Below are 16,992 nucleotides of genomic sequence, written 5' to 3' on the forward strand. Positions count from 1 at the left end.
AGGAACTGGACGAGGCTCTATGTTCAAGTATCCAAGTGAGACTGAGACCAACGGTTTCCAGTTGGGTGGCGCCAGGAGCAGTGGGGCGTCCAATACGGGTTACAGACAGCAGCTGAGGAGCTTGTAGGTGTGCTCTCGGTGGCAGAGGGGAAGCCCAGTACAGGGACTCATCTGTGCTATCTGTCTATAGTGGTGTGAACCAGAGTTTAGAAGCCTCTTTGACACCCTGTAATTTGTCATGAAAAAGATCATAGTTACCTATGAAAGGTAGCCAGATCCTTCCTGTCCTTGATTTTAGGGTGAAGAGTTGGATCTTGATTTCTGTAAATGACATCTTTCTTGGGGGCTGGGAGGGGATAGTTGGGAAAGAGCATCTATTAAGTTGAGGAAAGTGCATGATTCCCTTGGGTGGTTTGTCCATTTGGCTGGTGGGAGTGTGTGTGTGTGTCTGTGTGTGTGTGTGTGGTGCATACAGGTGAGTGAGTGAACATGAATGTGTATAAATGTGAGGGAGGTATAGCAGGAGGTGGCCTGTAACACTTACACAGGAAGCTGACTGACCCACCCCAGGTAGTGCATGCTGGGCTGGTCAGAAAGGCAAGAAGATGTTCAGTTCTATTAACCTGTTGTCTTTTACCCATTTCTTTCCCTACCTCTCCAAAATGGGTTGAGTTTGGCAGGTAGGACAAGCCTCAATACAGGCATACCCGACCTCATACTGAAGGGTGACCAATGACCTCTGCCAGAAGAAGGATCCAGGGGTCAAAGCCTTCCAGGGACTAGAATGGAGGTACCAAGCCCTCACTCAAGCATCAGCCTGGGCTGGAATCTGGCCTTCCCAAGATTCTGTGATGGTGGAAGAGAGCTCAGGGAAGTTGCCGGCTACTGTGGTTTAGTCCCACTGATTCCAGAAAGGATTGTTCAGACCTAGAATGAAGAAGACTCTCTCCAGTCCAGGCATGGTCTGAGTGACAACGCGCCATGGCACATGCCCAGACTGGTGCAGCTAGATGCAGCTGATGGACTTGGCACCCGGCCTCCACTTGCCATCAGGGCCTCCAAGAAGGAACTGCAGTATCTCCAGCTATTTTAGGATCGATACAGAAGATGTTATTTGCATTGCCACAGCGTCTGAGGAACGGTACATAAGGTACGTAAAGTGTCCTGGAGATGGCCCAGAGCAAATTCATCAAACTGAAACTTGATTTCTTCCAGGCTGAGGATCTGTGTGTATAGTCTCGGTGGGGCTTCTGCAAACCCCAGTGCATCCAGCCATACCAATTCCATATTCACAGCACACTCTACTAGCCACTCCCAGGATCATGCAAATAAATTTCCAGTCATTTGTGGAACCAGCCCAGGGATAGGGACAGACTATGCCATAGGCAAGTTTCATATGAAAAGAGATAAAAATTATTTTCAAAATATATAAAGTATCAACACTGTAACATCTTCATTAAAAGTGTTTGTAGGGCTTCCCTGGTGGCGCAGTGGTTGGGAGTCCGCCTGCCGGTGCAGGGGACGCGGGTTCGTGCCCCGGTCTGTATCCCACGTGCTGCGGAGTGGCTGGGCCCGTGGGCCATGGCCGCTGAGCCTGCGCTTCCGGAGCCTGTGCTCCGCAACGGGAGAGGCCACAGCAGTGAGAGGCCCGCGTACCGCAAAAAACAACAACAACAAAAAAAAGTGTTTGTAATCTCTTTGTAGATCTAAGTTGATCCAAGTGTTCAGTAGCCCAGGCCTCTTTTACAGTGATTACATCGCAAACCACGTCAGAGCACAGGCCAGATTATGGGTAGAGGAGGTACCGCTAAAAACATAAAATCCCATCAAGTTCACCAATAATCATTACATGCTCTCATTCAAATTACCAAGCAAATAAGCTCTAACACTATGGAATGTTTTAAATTAAAATTACATTAAAACAGCCCAATTTCTATCTTACTGTTTCAAATGTAAGTTCCATCACTGACTGTTTTAACAAAAATGATCTCTAAAAAAAAGTCATCTTGATTAAATTAAAGGACAAATTGCATCATAGAAAGTATTTCTAAGCATGTTGCTATTTGCCAAGCTATCTTATGATAAAAAACTCAGTTCTGCGTTTTTGTATAATCTATATTTTCTAAATATAAACCTGTTATACAACTTTATACTTTCCTTGAGGAGAATTGGGCACACTTACACAATTGTATGCTGAATTATAAACAAAACTGAGCATTTTCACATTTGCTCTATTCAGCCATAAAGGTAACATAACAGTTGGCAATTCTACCATTAAAGTAATTCATTAATAATTCCCTTCTCCTAAGATAATGGATGTCCTGAGTCACTACTTACACAGGTTTCTCTGTAAGCTTATTTATCTTGATTTTTTTTTTTCTTTCTTTTGCGGTGCGCGGGCCTCTCACTGTTGTGGCCTCTCCCGTTGCGGAGCACACGTGGGATCTTCCTGGACCGGGGCACGAACCCGTGTCCCCTGCGTCGGCAGGCGGACTCCCAACCACTGCGCCACCAGGGAAGCCCCTATCTTGATGTTTTAATGTCTTTCCCTAATTCTTATAATTGGGAACTGTAAAACCATAAACATTTGACATCCTGCAGAACTTTTCCAGATCAGTGCAGATCAAACCCTGATTTTACTTTAAATATTACCCTGCTCCATTAAGCAATGAAATCCTTTCCTAAAAGGCATTTCGAAAAGCACACTAAACATTCAGATCTTAAAGTCAAATACAAATACCCAGATACTCACACACTAACAAAATTTTAACAAAACTGATACAATTCATATTGAACCAATCATCTGGGGGTGGGGTGAATGAGGGCAGAGGGAGCTGGGTTCTACCGGGGGTAAATGCAGGCGTTCCTTCCAGATCTACTCCCGTGTACCTAACAGTGTTCCTTCATTTCTTTAAAGATTGATAGGGAGCTTTGCACCAAACAACGGTCTCTCTCTTCCGGTTAAAAAGAAGAAAGGAAAGAAAAAGTCTTAGATTTTCAACTTCCAACTTTACAGTAATCAAAGCTTATGGCTTCTCAACTCTTCCAGGTCTGGCGGAGCTTAGCCTCTGGTTCTCTAAGGCTCAGGAAGATTTGTTCTGCATGTTCTTCTTTGCTCCTTGCTGAGTCATTCGTGAGGCTCCATCACTTCATTTGAGCTCATTTGCCTTTCCCAGGCTTGGAACTGGCATCACTCACATTTCAGTTGCCATTGTAAAGTTCCAAGGAGACGATGGATTATTACTTCACTTTTAATTTCTCCTCCTGTTAATCCCTCTCTGTTTTCTACCCCTGCCCGCCACAGAGCCCCGCACCTGTCTTCTAGTCTGTATTCCAGTCCTGCCTACACATCAGAGCACTTCCCCCAACAAGCCTTGCAAGGGCACCTCCTAAGGCCCGTAATGACAGTTGTGCAGAGTCTGAGGGTAGGAATCAAACAATTCACAAAGACTTTAAGACTGTTTTTTAAAATCTTGAAGGGATAGTATTAAAATCGCAAATTTTTTGAAAACTACTCTGCACAGGTCCTGTGCCAGAGGCTTTACCTATGTGATTGCTGATCCGAAAGCAAAAGGGAAATGCTGCACTTCATCAAATCAAATGCTACTCTGTGTAACATTAAGGACAAAAAAACCCCAACAACACCTTGTCAACTGTGTTGTAACCTGACACTGATTGTGAATTGCGTCCTAATTTCAGAGATGTTAAAATGTGAAGGAAAAAAAAAGTGCATCTTAGACTTGATGGTGAGGAGTTGTACAGAGAAAACTGAAGCTCAGAGAGGCTGGGTAATGTGGCCAGAACCACAGAGCTAATCAGAGGCAGAGCTGGCTTTAGATTGTGCCAGAGTCCATTGCCTCTCCAGACGTTTGAAGGCTTTTTCTCCTGACTGGTTTCCTTTTCCTTGCCTGCCTGTGTCTCAGGAACCAGTCCCTAAGCCATCTGTCCTGGAAAAAAGAGCCTCTGCTTTCAGACAACTGACAGAGCTAAAGCAAGTGTCCTTTCGAGACTGCGTCCCCTCCTCACGGTGCCTAATTATAGAGACTGCCCATTCTGCTGTCGTTAGGTTATTTTTGGCAGGGGGAGGGTGGGAGGGGAAGGAGTGATGGCCATGCAGGCTTCCCCTTCTCCCCCAGCTACTGGCTTCTTTATCTCTTACCCTGAGGCAGCAGCGGAGGGGCCATAGCCCTTGCCAAGTGGATTAATAAAAGCTGATGTAGGGGGCTAGAAGCTGCTGGGGAAATCTACCCACCCCTCTCCTTATCAGGTCTTCTCGCCCTACTCCATCAAAATGTGCTGCCCCTCTGATCCCAAACTCAACATCACCTCTTAGACTTCAAAGTTTTGATTCCCTCTGAATTGATGTCCTGTGTTTCCCGAGATGAACTCCCACCTGCTGAGGCCACTTCCCATTTACTTGTTTATTCATTGGATGATTTAATAAATATTTAGTGAGCACCCACTACATAGTACTCTGAAAATGAGTGATAAGCCAGCACACGCACAGTTCCTGCCCTCTTGGGGTTCACAGCCTAATGCGGGAGACAGTTGTCATCAAAGAAGCTTGTAAATTACTGTAGAATGACAAGTGTGATAAAAGTTTCTCAGGAAGAGCTGCAGCTGAGCTAGCACTTCCCCAGTATCCTGTGTGCTCCCCTGCATTTCCCAACACCCCCGCTCTTGCAGTTTCAGTTGGGGCCAAGTGATTAATTCTGGCTAAGGACCATGAGTGGACATGATGTGTATCACCTCCAGGGAAAGACTTTTAAGAGCTGGGGTGCATCTTTTTCAACTCTCTTTGTTCTGTTTTGATGACCGTGGGCACCATGTAGATGGTGGAGCTACAGGATTAAGGGGTCTACCCAACCCACATTGAACATTACATTTAGGGGAAATAAGCCTCTATTGTGCTTGTCCACTGAGACCTTGGTTTGACCCCGTAGCTAGTGGTGATTGCCTTCACAGAATCACATGTTCCTATGAGGGAAAACGGGGAGACAGCTGACCAGGCAAAGGGCCAGGAAAGGCATCCTTAGGAAAGTGACATTTAGGTCAGGGTCCAAAGGAAGAGTGGGAATTAACTTGGAGAACAGTGTGTGTGTGTTGGGGGGAGCATTCCAGACAAACTCACAGCCTGTGCAAAGGCCCTGTATACATTTCAGTCCTTATCTTCCTGGGTCACTTTGTTGATGTGACATGGTGACCACACTCTCATTTTTCAGACTTCTCACTTCCTTGGCTTCCAAGACAGCCTCTCGCCTGGCGTTCCTCCTAGTCAATCAACCAATTCTTACAAGACTCTTTTTTTTTTTTTTCTTCTTTTTGCGGTACGCGGGCCTCTCACTGCTGTGGCCTCTTCCGTTGTGGAGCACAGGCTCCGGACGCGCAGGCTCAGTGGCCACGGCTCACGGGCCCAGCCGCTCCGCGGCACACATGGGATCTTCCCGCACCGGGGCACGAACCCGCGTCCCCTGCATCGGCAGGCGGACTCTCAACCACTGCGCCACCAGGGAAGCCCTCTTCCAAGACTCTTTGATGGAGGCTCTGGATCTTAAGACCCGAGTCTTGCTCCTTGGAGTTCTGTGCTCGGCGTGGTGCTCTTTTCCCTCCTCTTCTGTGTCATTTCTCATCCATCTAAGAATTTCTTTCACTTCTATGTTACCAATGCTCAGATAGATATTGATATCTTTAGCCCTGATACTGCCTGTAAGGGTTAAAAAAAAGTATTCTATCACATATGGATCGCATTTCTTGCTCCTCCATGGACATGGCTGACCACCACGTCCAGGTTCCTCGGGGTATGTACCCGCAGGCCTCAGCTCCTGCTCTTTCTTCAGTCTCACTCACTGTCTAGTCATCGCAGACTCCAGTACACGCCATGTTGCCTCAGGTGTCTCTTCTCATTCTTACTCATCCTCAGTGCTCACCTTAGGCATCACCTCTCTGCCAGGAACCTTTGCCCGTCTGGCATCCTCAGGCAGAGCCATGAGCTGCCCTTCTGGGCATGCCTCCACCGCTGCATGTAACACAGCACATCAGACCCAGCCGCTCTCTCTCCCTCTCTCTGTCTCTCTGTCTCTCTCCACCTCTCCATCTCTCTGTCTCCGTCTCTGTCTCTCTCACAGCCCCCACCCCTCTGCACACTTGTTACACTCTCCCCAAGACAGCTGGGAAGCTTTGCCTTTGCATGTGGCACTGACCCCAGCCTATGTCACCTCCCAGCTGCAGGGTCCACGAGCCAGCTTCTAAGCAGCAGCACCTCTGGGACTCGGGACTCACTTCTGCAGTCCCAGGAGAAAGTGATTGGGCCACTTTGGGTAAGGGATGATCCATGGGCAAATTAGAGTTGGGGGTAGGAAAGGGATCTCTTGGAACACAGAGGTGCCTATCTGAGCTGTGGCCAGCAAGGAAATGATACCCATCTCTGGTAGAGCTGATTTAAAAAATAAACCATGAAAGGAAACTTCTAGAAAGAAGCACTAAAGCTGGGTCCTCTTGCCTACGTCCTGAGCTAGCCTCTTTGAGTAGACTGTGGCTCCTGTGAAGCTCCCTGGGCAGGGCCTTCTTCTGATGCATCTGAGTGTTAATGCTACATTGTGATTCACATGTTTGTTGAAAATCAGAATTTTGTGTCCATTGATTCTTTGCCTGAAGTCCTCTTCTATAAGGGTTCACAGAAATGATATTGGCTGGATCCCCAGAATTGGCTTCAAGAAAGCCTGAGCTGATGTTCCTTGGGTGGTCCCAGGATCGTGTGGAGGCTGTGTCTTGACCTTCCCCGGGCCCTCACGCCTTGGAGACTGGCTGGTGATCGTGGATTCAGATACTCAGGGGATCTGGGTGCTCTCAAGGGGCAAGTGGCCATGCCTGTGACAGCACTGGGGAAAAGGACCAGTCAGCAGGATGCCCGGCTAGGCCTGGAGCCCCAAGGAGAAACCCAACCAAATGCCCATCCCACAGGAGCACGTAGTGAGAGATACACATAAATGACCCCCTGATGCTTCATCCCTTTTGCTGCTCTGTGTATCTTCATAGAACTCTAAATCTGACATGCCATGTAGTTTACTTATTTATTTAATTTATTTTTGTCTCCCTCCCATACACTCTGAAATGCAGATTCCGTAAGGGTGGGGATTTTTTGTTTGTTTGTTTCTCTTGTTCACTGCTACACTCATAGGGCTGAGGGTAGGTGCATAGTAGATACTTAAGTATTTGTTGAAGGAATGAAGTACTAGGAGTAAGGTCTGGGCCAGGTGCTGGAGAAGTTTAGTCCATACTAGGGATTCTGAGACGGCTTTCTGCAGCCAGTGTGCCTAAGCAGTGTCTCTCAGCACTAGCCAGGTGAGTCCAGGTAGGAGGAGGAAGGAGGGTGTCACAGGCAAAGGCTCAGAAGGAGGGAATACCCTGACGTATGCTTGGACTGGCTGCCCTCAGTGAAGAAAGGCTTCTGGATGTGGGTGCAGCTGCAGGGGCTGAGCGTACAGGGACCCAGGCATACAAATACTGAGTGGGCGAAAGTAGAGCTTTGGGGTGGGTGAGGCTGGGTGACACACCGGCACTCACTCCTGTGTTGGAGCTCAGCATGGGCCCAGGAGGAGGGTGTGCCATGTGGAGGCCTCTCCCAGTAACCGGACAGCCAAGCCCCTCTTGCAGTCAATCCCACTAGACACAGAGCAGGAGCTCAGTCTGTAACAGGAGAGAGGCTTAGGATCTCGGTCAGCAGAGGGACAGAAGGGGCCAGGACCTGGCGACAAGCACCCAGGTTGGCACGGGATTCCAAATGTCAGGGAGAAAGTGAATGATGGCGACTTCAATCTGTCCCTCGTTTTGACTGGGGTGGCTCGGCCCCTGCCACAGGGAGATGCTGCTGGGAAAGCGTTCCCTGCAGAAGAAGGCTTCCTTGTTCTCACTTGGGATGGTGCCCTTGCTCCGCTTTTAGCCCGATGGCAGAAGAGCCCCACCCTCAGCTACTGAGGTATGAATGTTCCGTTTACAGGCTCGCTCTCAGCCTCTGTCTCTGAACGCTACTCCCAGGAGAAGCCGGGTCAGTCCACAGGCTGAGCCCCGCAGGCTAAGCCTTCCCGTTGAACCCAGGTCCTGAATCACGTCACCACCTGTCCTCATAGTGAATTCCCCTCTCAGGCCTTTGCCGCCACTAGCTGTCATTTGGGACTGCCTCAGTTCATCAGAGATGCCCTTGAGATGCTGAAGGTCAACAGGCCCAGGGGGCCAGGGTCAGAGTTGCTTTTGTTCTGGGAGGCTTCTCGGCCCTATGCATATGTGCCCACTGTCCCCAGGCCAACTCTGCAGAGCAAGGGCACAGGGCAGTGACGTTGAACACTGTGGCTGCTGCATCCTCGGAGACCACTCTGTGGCCTGCAGTGCTCCCAGGCGTGTCACACCGCACAGTGGCCCACCCAGCACCTGTTGGGGCAGGAGGCCCCTCTGCGGTCAGCCTGGTGCTTGCACTTGGTTCTGAGTTGGCAGTTCGCTTACACCCTAACTCCTGTGCTATGATGGCCCCTCCAGGAAGCACCCTGTCTAGACCCGCAGCTCCTACAAAGTCTGGCCTGTGGCCCCAGGATCCAAGGGTGGATCTGGCAAAGCTCAAATGTGGGGTGGGCCTCAGCTAACCTAGATGCCCCCTCTGGTTGGCACGGATGCAGCTGCATCCCAGGCAGGTAGAGGCAGCCTCTCTGCAGAGGCCTGAACAAGGAGTAGGGGTGGGGAGGCCGGGGGATGGAGCAGTAGCTTCCCTCTTCCTCCCACCTCGCTCTGTTTTATATCCTGTCTGCCTCCCCCAGATTGGGGCACACACTGGGTTGCTTTGCTCCCTCGCTCCCCTCTCTCTGCCCTCCGCTAAGCTACTCACTATTCCCTGGGCTGGCTCTTCCCTTGTCTCCACACGGGATGGAGAAAGCACGTTCTGCTGAAAGCTAATTTAGGGGCATGGGGTGGTGGGCTGGATTAAGTAATTTAGAATTCTTTTTCAAGGTGATAGTCTGACTTTCAAGACGTTTTTCTTTTCCCTGTAGAAGTTGAATAGCACATAGATTTTTTTCTTAATTTAACTCTAGTAACAAATCCTAAATTTTCCCTAGGCAGAAACCACACAGACGAAGGTGGAAGTTCCAGGTCTCACTAATATTTTTCAAACCCATCGCATACTTTTCTACTCATACATTCATCATGTACAAGGTTCTTGCTCCAAAAAAAAAAAAATAATAATAATAATTTAAAAGTTTTATTTGGCTGCTTGAGAAAAAGAACTGAAATCTCCTCTTTGTTTCCCGCTTCATATTTCCTGGATAATGAATGAGTCACACCATGAAGGAGTCTGTTGGGGGCAGCCCTTTATTCTCGTGTCTCAAGTCCCACCATCCCTGCTCCGTTTCTGGCCTCCCTTGTAACCCCACAGCTGTCCTACATATTCCAGAAGAATGTGGGGTCTCTCCCTCTGGTCGTCTGCTGTGGAGAAACTGTTCCCCAGGAGACGATGGCAGGATGTCAGGACACAACTGGACCAGCGGAGAGGGGCGCCCTGCAGTTGTCAAGGGGACACAAATGGAGGTCACATCTTCCCCTGCACTCTGCTGTCTGGACATTTGCTTGGGAAGCAGGGGGGTGATGAAGGAGAAATAAGTCACATTTCTTCATACCTGCCTGTGATCATTGAGTATTTATGGAACACCTGTTGTGTGACATCCAAGGGTTAGGCTGGAAGAGACAATTGTGTCTCCAGCTCCGTGGGCCTCCCTCTGTAGGAGGATGCAAACCTTGCACTGGGAACCGAATCACTGCGGTGCTGGAACAGCAACTCCGTGCGTGTAGCCTCAGTCGTCTCCTCCCTCACCCACTCCCATCCCAATCTGCATGGGAACCGCCGCAGCACCCTTCGCCTTGCATCCCATCTCTGAGACCCAGTGGTTAAAAATCTGGGCCTTGGCTTCTGAGTGACCAGTTCAGATCCTGCCTCTGCTACTTAACTAGTTGTGTGACTTCTGTTAATCTCTCTGAGCCTCAATTTTCTCGTCTATAAATTGGGGATCACACTAGGTCTCCCGGGCTTCCCTGGTGGCGCAGTGGTTGAGAGTCCGCCTGCCGATGCAGGGGACACGGGTTCGTGCCCCGGTCCAGGAGGATCCCACATGCCACGGAGCGGCTGGGCCCGTGAGCCATGGCCGCTGAGCCTGCGCGTCCGGAGCCTGTGCTCCGCAACGGGAGAGGCCACAATAGTGAGAGGCCCGCGTACCGCAAAACAAAAAAAAACCCAAAAAATCAAAAAAACTAGGTCTCCCATCATAGGGTTTTGTGAAGATTAAATGAGATTGTGTTGGGAAGGGGTTTAGCGAGGGACCTGGCTTGTCAGGAGCCAAGGATTCTGTGACCCGTCACCTGCCTGGAGTCTGTAGCCAACTCTGGCTGGGAGCTCTGAGCTGCAGCAGAAAGAGGAGTGTCTGCAGCTCTGGTTGGGGAAATAAGACCAACCCACGGGGAGAAAATAGAGGACAAATTAGGAGCTAAATTGTGATATGGGCCACAAACAAATTAGGATTTATATAAGATAAGGGAGGACCTGGGTGCCTAAGGAGGTCTCAGAGCGTGTAGAGCTGGTGGCTGATGGGACCAGAGGAATCTTTGGTTAAGTAAAGGCCATTCTTGTGAAGCTGAGTTAGGGCCGATTCAGGATGAGCCAGCCCTGTGCAGCCCACCTGGTGGGCTCCGAAGACCTTCTACTGCCCCAAGGCAGTTTGCACTTGAATTTATTAAGCACCTACTATGTGATAAGCATACATTTACAGAACATCTCTAGTTTCACAAAACATTATTTTGGGAAATATAAATATATGATTTGGAGACTTGCTGTTAAATATATACCTAGAGGCTTCCTGGGTAGATGTTTGGCAGAGCTGAAAAGCTCACTTGTTTTCCTGTGATGAGAGCCCAATTTAGAAGTTTTTCATTCTAGGCTTGGCTTGGTATGATTTTACTCTGTAATTCCCGGCCTTCCCTTATTTTTCTAGTCATGCAAAGCTTCCTTATTTAGAAAAAAATATTAGTTACAAGTTGTTACTTTTTTTAAAATTCAAATACCCATTACACTTGGTTTTGTGGTTACGTTGGAGAATGGACCATTCTTAGGAGATGCAGCTGAAGCCTTTAGGGCTGATGATGTGTCACCATGACTATTCACTCCCAAATCCTGATAGATAGAAAATATTAGCAATTGTTGAATCTAGATGGAGTGTTCACAAGCGTTTCTTGTCCTATTCTTTCCATTTTTCTCTATGTTTGGAAATTGGCAAATAAAAAGATAGAGAAAACCCATCGAACTATAGAGAAAAAATGGAGTAAGAGGAATCGCTGTCCTTTCTTGGCTGGTAGTTTTAGGATCTACCAGCCCAGGGCACTTCCCTTTTCATGCCTGGAGCTGGAGGGTATTTCCCCTCATACTTCAGCGCTGTTTAAAATTTGGGCCGTTCCTACAGGCCTCCGATTTCTGCTCTCTGCCTTGAGGTCTCCTCTGTGTCTCTCACTGGCTTCATCCTCAGCCTGCTGGTCTTTCTGAGGATTTGCCAGACTGTACCCTGGCTGCCATGGCAACAGAGGAGCAGCCCCGGAAGAGGCTGAGAGGGGATGGAGAACCTCTTACTTCTGAGAATTCTAGATGTGGGTTCTTTTGGGGACATATTGTGTGAACCTCAAGAATCCCTGAGCAAGCACCTGTCAGCCTCAAGTTTTGGGCAGAGGACTGGGGTTGGGGCTGGGGAGAGGACCAAAACCCTCCCCTTAGCTTTGGGGGCGGGGGTCTGAGGAGGAAGTATCATTGCTCTGGGCTTACTGAGAGATTTATGTCTTCCTGATGGAGTCTCAAGAGTGATTTAAACTCTGAGCTCTTTTGACCTTATTTGCTAACTTTAGACCTAACCTCCACGTAGCATGCGATGGCCCCGGGTAATAAAGTGCTCATTCATTCCTTCCACCCATACTGACTGAGTGCTTATTTTCAGCCCCATACTGTGCCAGCACTGGGGACACAGGGCTCCACTGTGCCTTCAGACTGCAGTTGCCCCAGGGGCTGGGAGAGGAGGTAGGGGTCAGTGCGGGTTTCCTCAGAGGGGTGGGACCCGGGGCAGGTGAAAGAGGGCTTGAAATTAGACAGAGGGAGGTGCTTTCTTAGCGGGTGGGGGTCACAGTGAGTGAAGGCGCCATCTGATCAATGCACATTCTCTGGGTGAATGGAGATTAGTGGGCCTTGGTCAAGCTGTGAAAAGCCTAAAATTAGCCTGACCAGCTGGGCCCAGACTGTGCGGGACACCCCCTTACCCCCCTGGCCTCCTCAAGTTTCAGAAAGCACGAGTGTGTGCAGGAACAGCATGCTTTGCCCAGGTCACAGCAGGCAGACAGGGCACCCGGGGCCAGGCTGGGCAGGGGTGCATCTCCCAGCAGGGATGCGGTCCCCACGGGGCCTCCTAGCCCTGCAGGGCCTGAAAAGAGGGAAGGGGGAGCCCCTGTCCTTCCCCTCTCCTTCTTGACACAGTTTCCTCTTTTGCTTCCCTGTTCTCCTTCCAGACCTGCAGGCCTGGCAGTGTGGCCAGCGACAGGTCAGAGCACTGCCTGGGCCAGCAAACCAGAGCCTGGGGCGGGGCGAGCCTAACGGGGTTCGGGGCAGGGCAGAGGCCTGGACGGGCAACTTCCTGGGGTGCTGGGGGAGGAGCAACCAGAATACCTCATCCTTCCCGCATACTCTGTGCCAGCCTCCTTTCTGACCTCGCCTGAAAGTCCCTCCATTACTCACCATCGGGTGCTATCATCAAGCCTGAGAAGTGGTTTGAGAAGCTAATCTTGTCTTAGAAGGCTCTGGAGCTGGTCTGAGTGGTAGGGAGCAGTAAGTAGGGGGGTGGGGAGGTAGGAAGGAGATGGCTCAGCCTTGTGGTGGTGGCAGCAGAGTGGGGCTGGGTAGCTGGACAGCATCTTGGTGTCCTCCACCCGTTTCCCATGCAGGGCCATCCCCGTATCGGACATCCGCAATGTGATTGCTCTTAGGGGCTGTATTATGTCTCCAGCCCCACCCCCATTCATTTGTGGAAGCCCTCTTCCCTAGTCCCTCGGAATGTAACTTTGAGAGGTACAGCCTTTAAAGAGGTAATTAAGTTAAAATGAGGGTGGGCCCTAATCCAATATGACCACTATCCTTATAAGAAGAGGTGATCAGGACACAGATACACACAGAGGTATGACCCTGGGAGGACACAGGGAGAAGACACTATCTGCTAGCCAAGGACAGAGGCCTCAGAAGGAACCAGCCCTCCAAACTCAATCTTGGACTTCTGCCTCCAGGACCGTAAGAAAGTAAATTTCGGTCGTGGAAGTACCCTCCCCCGCCCCCAGTCTGTGCTGCTTGTCATGGCGGCCCTGGCAGTCTAAAAGGCCCTCAGTCCCTCTCCCCAGAATGCCCTGCCTGATGCCCTCTGTCTATTCATCTTCTTCCCATCTTTTCTCCTGGGTCACCAACCCCAGCTTTCACATGGCTCTAATTTGCAAATGCCATCTCTGGTCCCGAGGTCTTCTTATCTGCAGCTGTGCTGGAAGATTGTGGAGAGTTAAACAGCACTGAGAACAGGCAGGAGGGCCCAGAAAGGCGTCCGCAGAAGGTGTGATGATCGCAAGCCCCCTCATAAGTCGCTCAGCCTAAGCTGATGGCAACGAAAGCCCGTCAGTACGGAGCTGTCGGAGCCCTACCATGTCCCCTGCACCTGCTAAGCATCCCACATGCCTGGCAGCATAATTCACTGAAGTATTAACTTGGGGCTCCTCCTTCCACCTGCCTGCACCCACTTTCCTACACAGCACCATGCTTGTATGTCCTAGCCTTGGACGTTAATGGAGCCTAGACTTTAGCAGGTGGCAAATGGGCTGTGATCCCCTAGGAATAATATTAAAACTGGTACACAATCTCCACACCCCAGCTTCACATCCCTTCTTTGGCAGAGTGGAGGGGGAAACCTCCAAGAAGCTGTGATGAGGGGCAGTGGCCAACCCCTCCTCCCCCAGGCCCCCTCCCCCAGCTGCCATGGGCACCAGGCTCACAGTGTCCGGGAGACCCCAGGGCAAGCAGTAAAAATGGATGCTGCAGGATGCTGGTGCATAGGGGCCGCACGTATGTGAATGAGACAGGAGGGTGCATGGTTAGAGAAGCAAAAAGTCTACCCACCACTAGCCAGCCCACACCACGCAGTCCCTCCAGATCCACAGCCCTAGGCCCTGCCCCTCTCAGTTCTGGACTCTCCTGCCAGTCTTGGGGCCATTGTTGCTGGTGGGAATGGTCTTGGGCCAGGCTCTTGGCTACAGCACTGACCTTACCAGGGGTCTAATGCATCACTCACCCTCACTGTACTGAGCTCTGCTGAGAGCAGTGTGCCAGGCACCTACCCAATGTCTATTGTCCCCTTCTTTCTACTAGCAGGACCCTGAGTTGGGGAGAGGGGTAGCAATGTACCCAGCTAAAATACTTCCTAGGATCCTTCGTAGCTAGTGGTGGCCATGTCGATCCAGTTCCGCCCAAAGGAATGAGAGGAGAAGTCAGCTAGTAGATACTGAAAAAGGAACTGACTCAACAGACATGTTTGTCAGTTCTTTACCTCTGATTGCTGACTTCACCCTTTCTCCTTTCTACCTTCCTGGAAGACAGTTTGGAGGCCTGGAGGTGCAGCAGCCACCTTTCAACCATGAGGACAAAAGCCAGGTGCTGAGTGTGGTGGAGGAGAAATAAAGAAGGAATCTGGCTAACAGCCCTAAGTAGTAGCACCGGCCCTTGACTGCCAACTCTGAATTTATTTTTTGCAAGAGATTAAAAAAGATCTCTTCTTTGTTTAAGCCCCTGTTACTCTAGTTTTCAGGTACTTGCAGGTAAACATAGTCCTAACTGACACACAGCCCTTCCTACACAAAATCTGGTGGCTCCTTCTGAAATCTCAGCACCTACCCCAGCCAACCCTAGAGCAGCCCCACCCAAGGATGGCCGTGCCTCTACCCTGACCCCACCACCCTGAGGTGGTGGCCCAGAGTAGTGCAGGAGTGTAGGGCCACAGGCTCAGACAGGTTAAGTAACTCCTCCTGCATCACATGGCTAGTAAGAGAAGAGCCAGGATAAGATCTTCTATCTCAGAGGCACTGTTTCTTCTCCGATACTAAGGTGGGTGAGGTTGGGCAGGGATGTGGGAGTTTGCAGACCAGCGAATCTGCTGTGATTTCCTGGGAGTCATCATCGTCATCATAAATAGATCAAAGCCTCACTGAAGGCTTTGCAAATGTTGCCTCAAGGAAACCTAACCTGACTACTCTATTTCAGCTTTCAACCCCTATTTCCTGATTCCATTATCCTGCTCTATTTTTTTTTTCAATAGAATAGCTCACCTTCTAGCACAGTATTTAACTTATTTTTATTATGTTGGCTGTACATGTCTGTCACCTCTCTCCCCACCCCAGGTTTAAGCCCCACACAAATAAGGGTCTTGGTTTGCTTTGTTTATGAATACATTCTAAGAGCCTAGAATGATGCTGGCCTAAAAAGGTACTTGTTGAACTGAATTAAATAGCAATGTTTCCCGAGCACCGCCTATTAGGGGCTTGTGTCCTCCCCAAAATTCATATGCTGAAGTCCTAATGCCCAGTACCTAAGAATGTGGTTATATGTGGAGACAGGCCTTTGAAGAGGTAATGAAGTTAAAATGAGGTCATTAGAGCGAGCCCTGATCCAACATGACTGCTACCCTTATAATAAGAGGAGATTAGGACACAGACACACAGAGAAGGAAGACCATGTGAAGACAACAGAGAGAAGAAGCCCACCTACAGACCACGCAGAGAGGCTTCAGAAGAAACCAATCCTGCTGACACCCTGACTGCAGATTTCTAGCTTCCAGAATCATGGGAAAATAAACTTCTGTAGTTTAAGCCACCCAGTCTGTGGTCCTTTGTTATGTAGCCCTAGTGAGCAAATACAGCACCCATGCTTAGCTCTGTGTGAACGGCTTTGTACACGTCGTCTCATTTGATCTTAACCACAATCCTAAGAGATAAGTACTTACTTCTCAGGTGCGGAAACTGAGGCCCAGGAAGTGATGATGGGGGCAGGCGCTAGGGAAAGGCTACATCTTGGTGTGTTAGGCCTCCTGGGGCTGGGGGGAGGGAGCCCCAGCTGCCGACTCACCAGGGCCCCCTCCTTATCCGGAGTTCTGCGGGAGGTCAGGCCGGTCCTCCATCTGCCCCGCTCCCATCCCCACCCCTAAATGGGTCTACGTTGGACCCCTCGCCCTCTCACCCGCTCTCTCAGCAGCTTTGTGCAAACCCGTGATCTGAGATGTTGCTGGTGCCACCCAAAGAAACCAGTCTCTATGGTACAACTTCAGACACTGAAGCCAGTGGAAGGAGGAGAAAGAAGACAGCTTTGGGGGAAAGCATTTCCTCAGTGTCCCTGGAAGCAGTTGGTCCTGAGGGACTACCTGCAGGCCTGCCCAGGGGGGCAGACCCCCCAAGATTAGGGTGAAAGCAGCCCACTGGTTCTTCAGCTGCCACTTCTAGTCAGGACAACAGTCGTGGTCGGGGTTTATTGAGGTCTAGCAGGTGCCAAGCTTTGTCCTCAGTGCATGATGTCGAGTTTCTCGTTTAATCCTCTAAGTAGCCCTGCGAGATGGTCACTGATACTATCACCATTTTACGGGTGGGGACACAGAAGCTTAGAGAGCTCAAGTGACTAATAATTGGTTGGGCTGGGACCCCGTCTGATTTCAGTGTTAGGTACCTTCACCGTCAACTGACACCGGCTGTGTACCTTGCCATGTGCTGCCTTAGGCTGCAGTTGGTCGAGCCTGTCCCCCAAACTCCTTGCTCTAGAGAATTAGGAAAGAGGACAGAAACTCTGACAGCTAGCGGGACAAAGGACTGAACTCCTGAACACGTGGTCGGTAACCTCTCCTGCCTCTGCCCACC

Source organism: Neophocaena asiaeorientalis, unplaced genomic scaffold, assembly GCF_003031525.2.
Source record: "Neophocaena asiaeorientalis asiaeorientalis breed wild unplaced genomic scaffold, Neophocaena_asiaeorientalis_V1.1 scaffold388, whole genome shotgun sequence".
Taxonomy (NCBI): domain Eukaryota; kingdom Metazoa; phylum Chordata; class Mammalia; order Artiodactyla; family Phocoenidae; genus Neophocaena; species Neophocaena asiaeorientalis.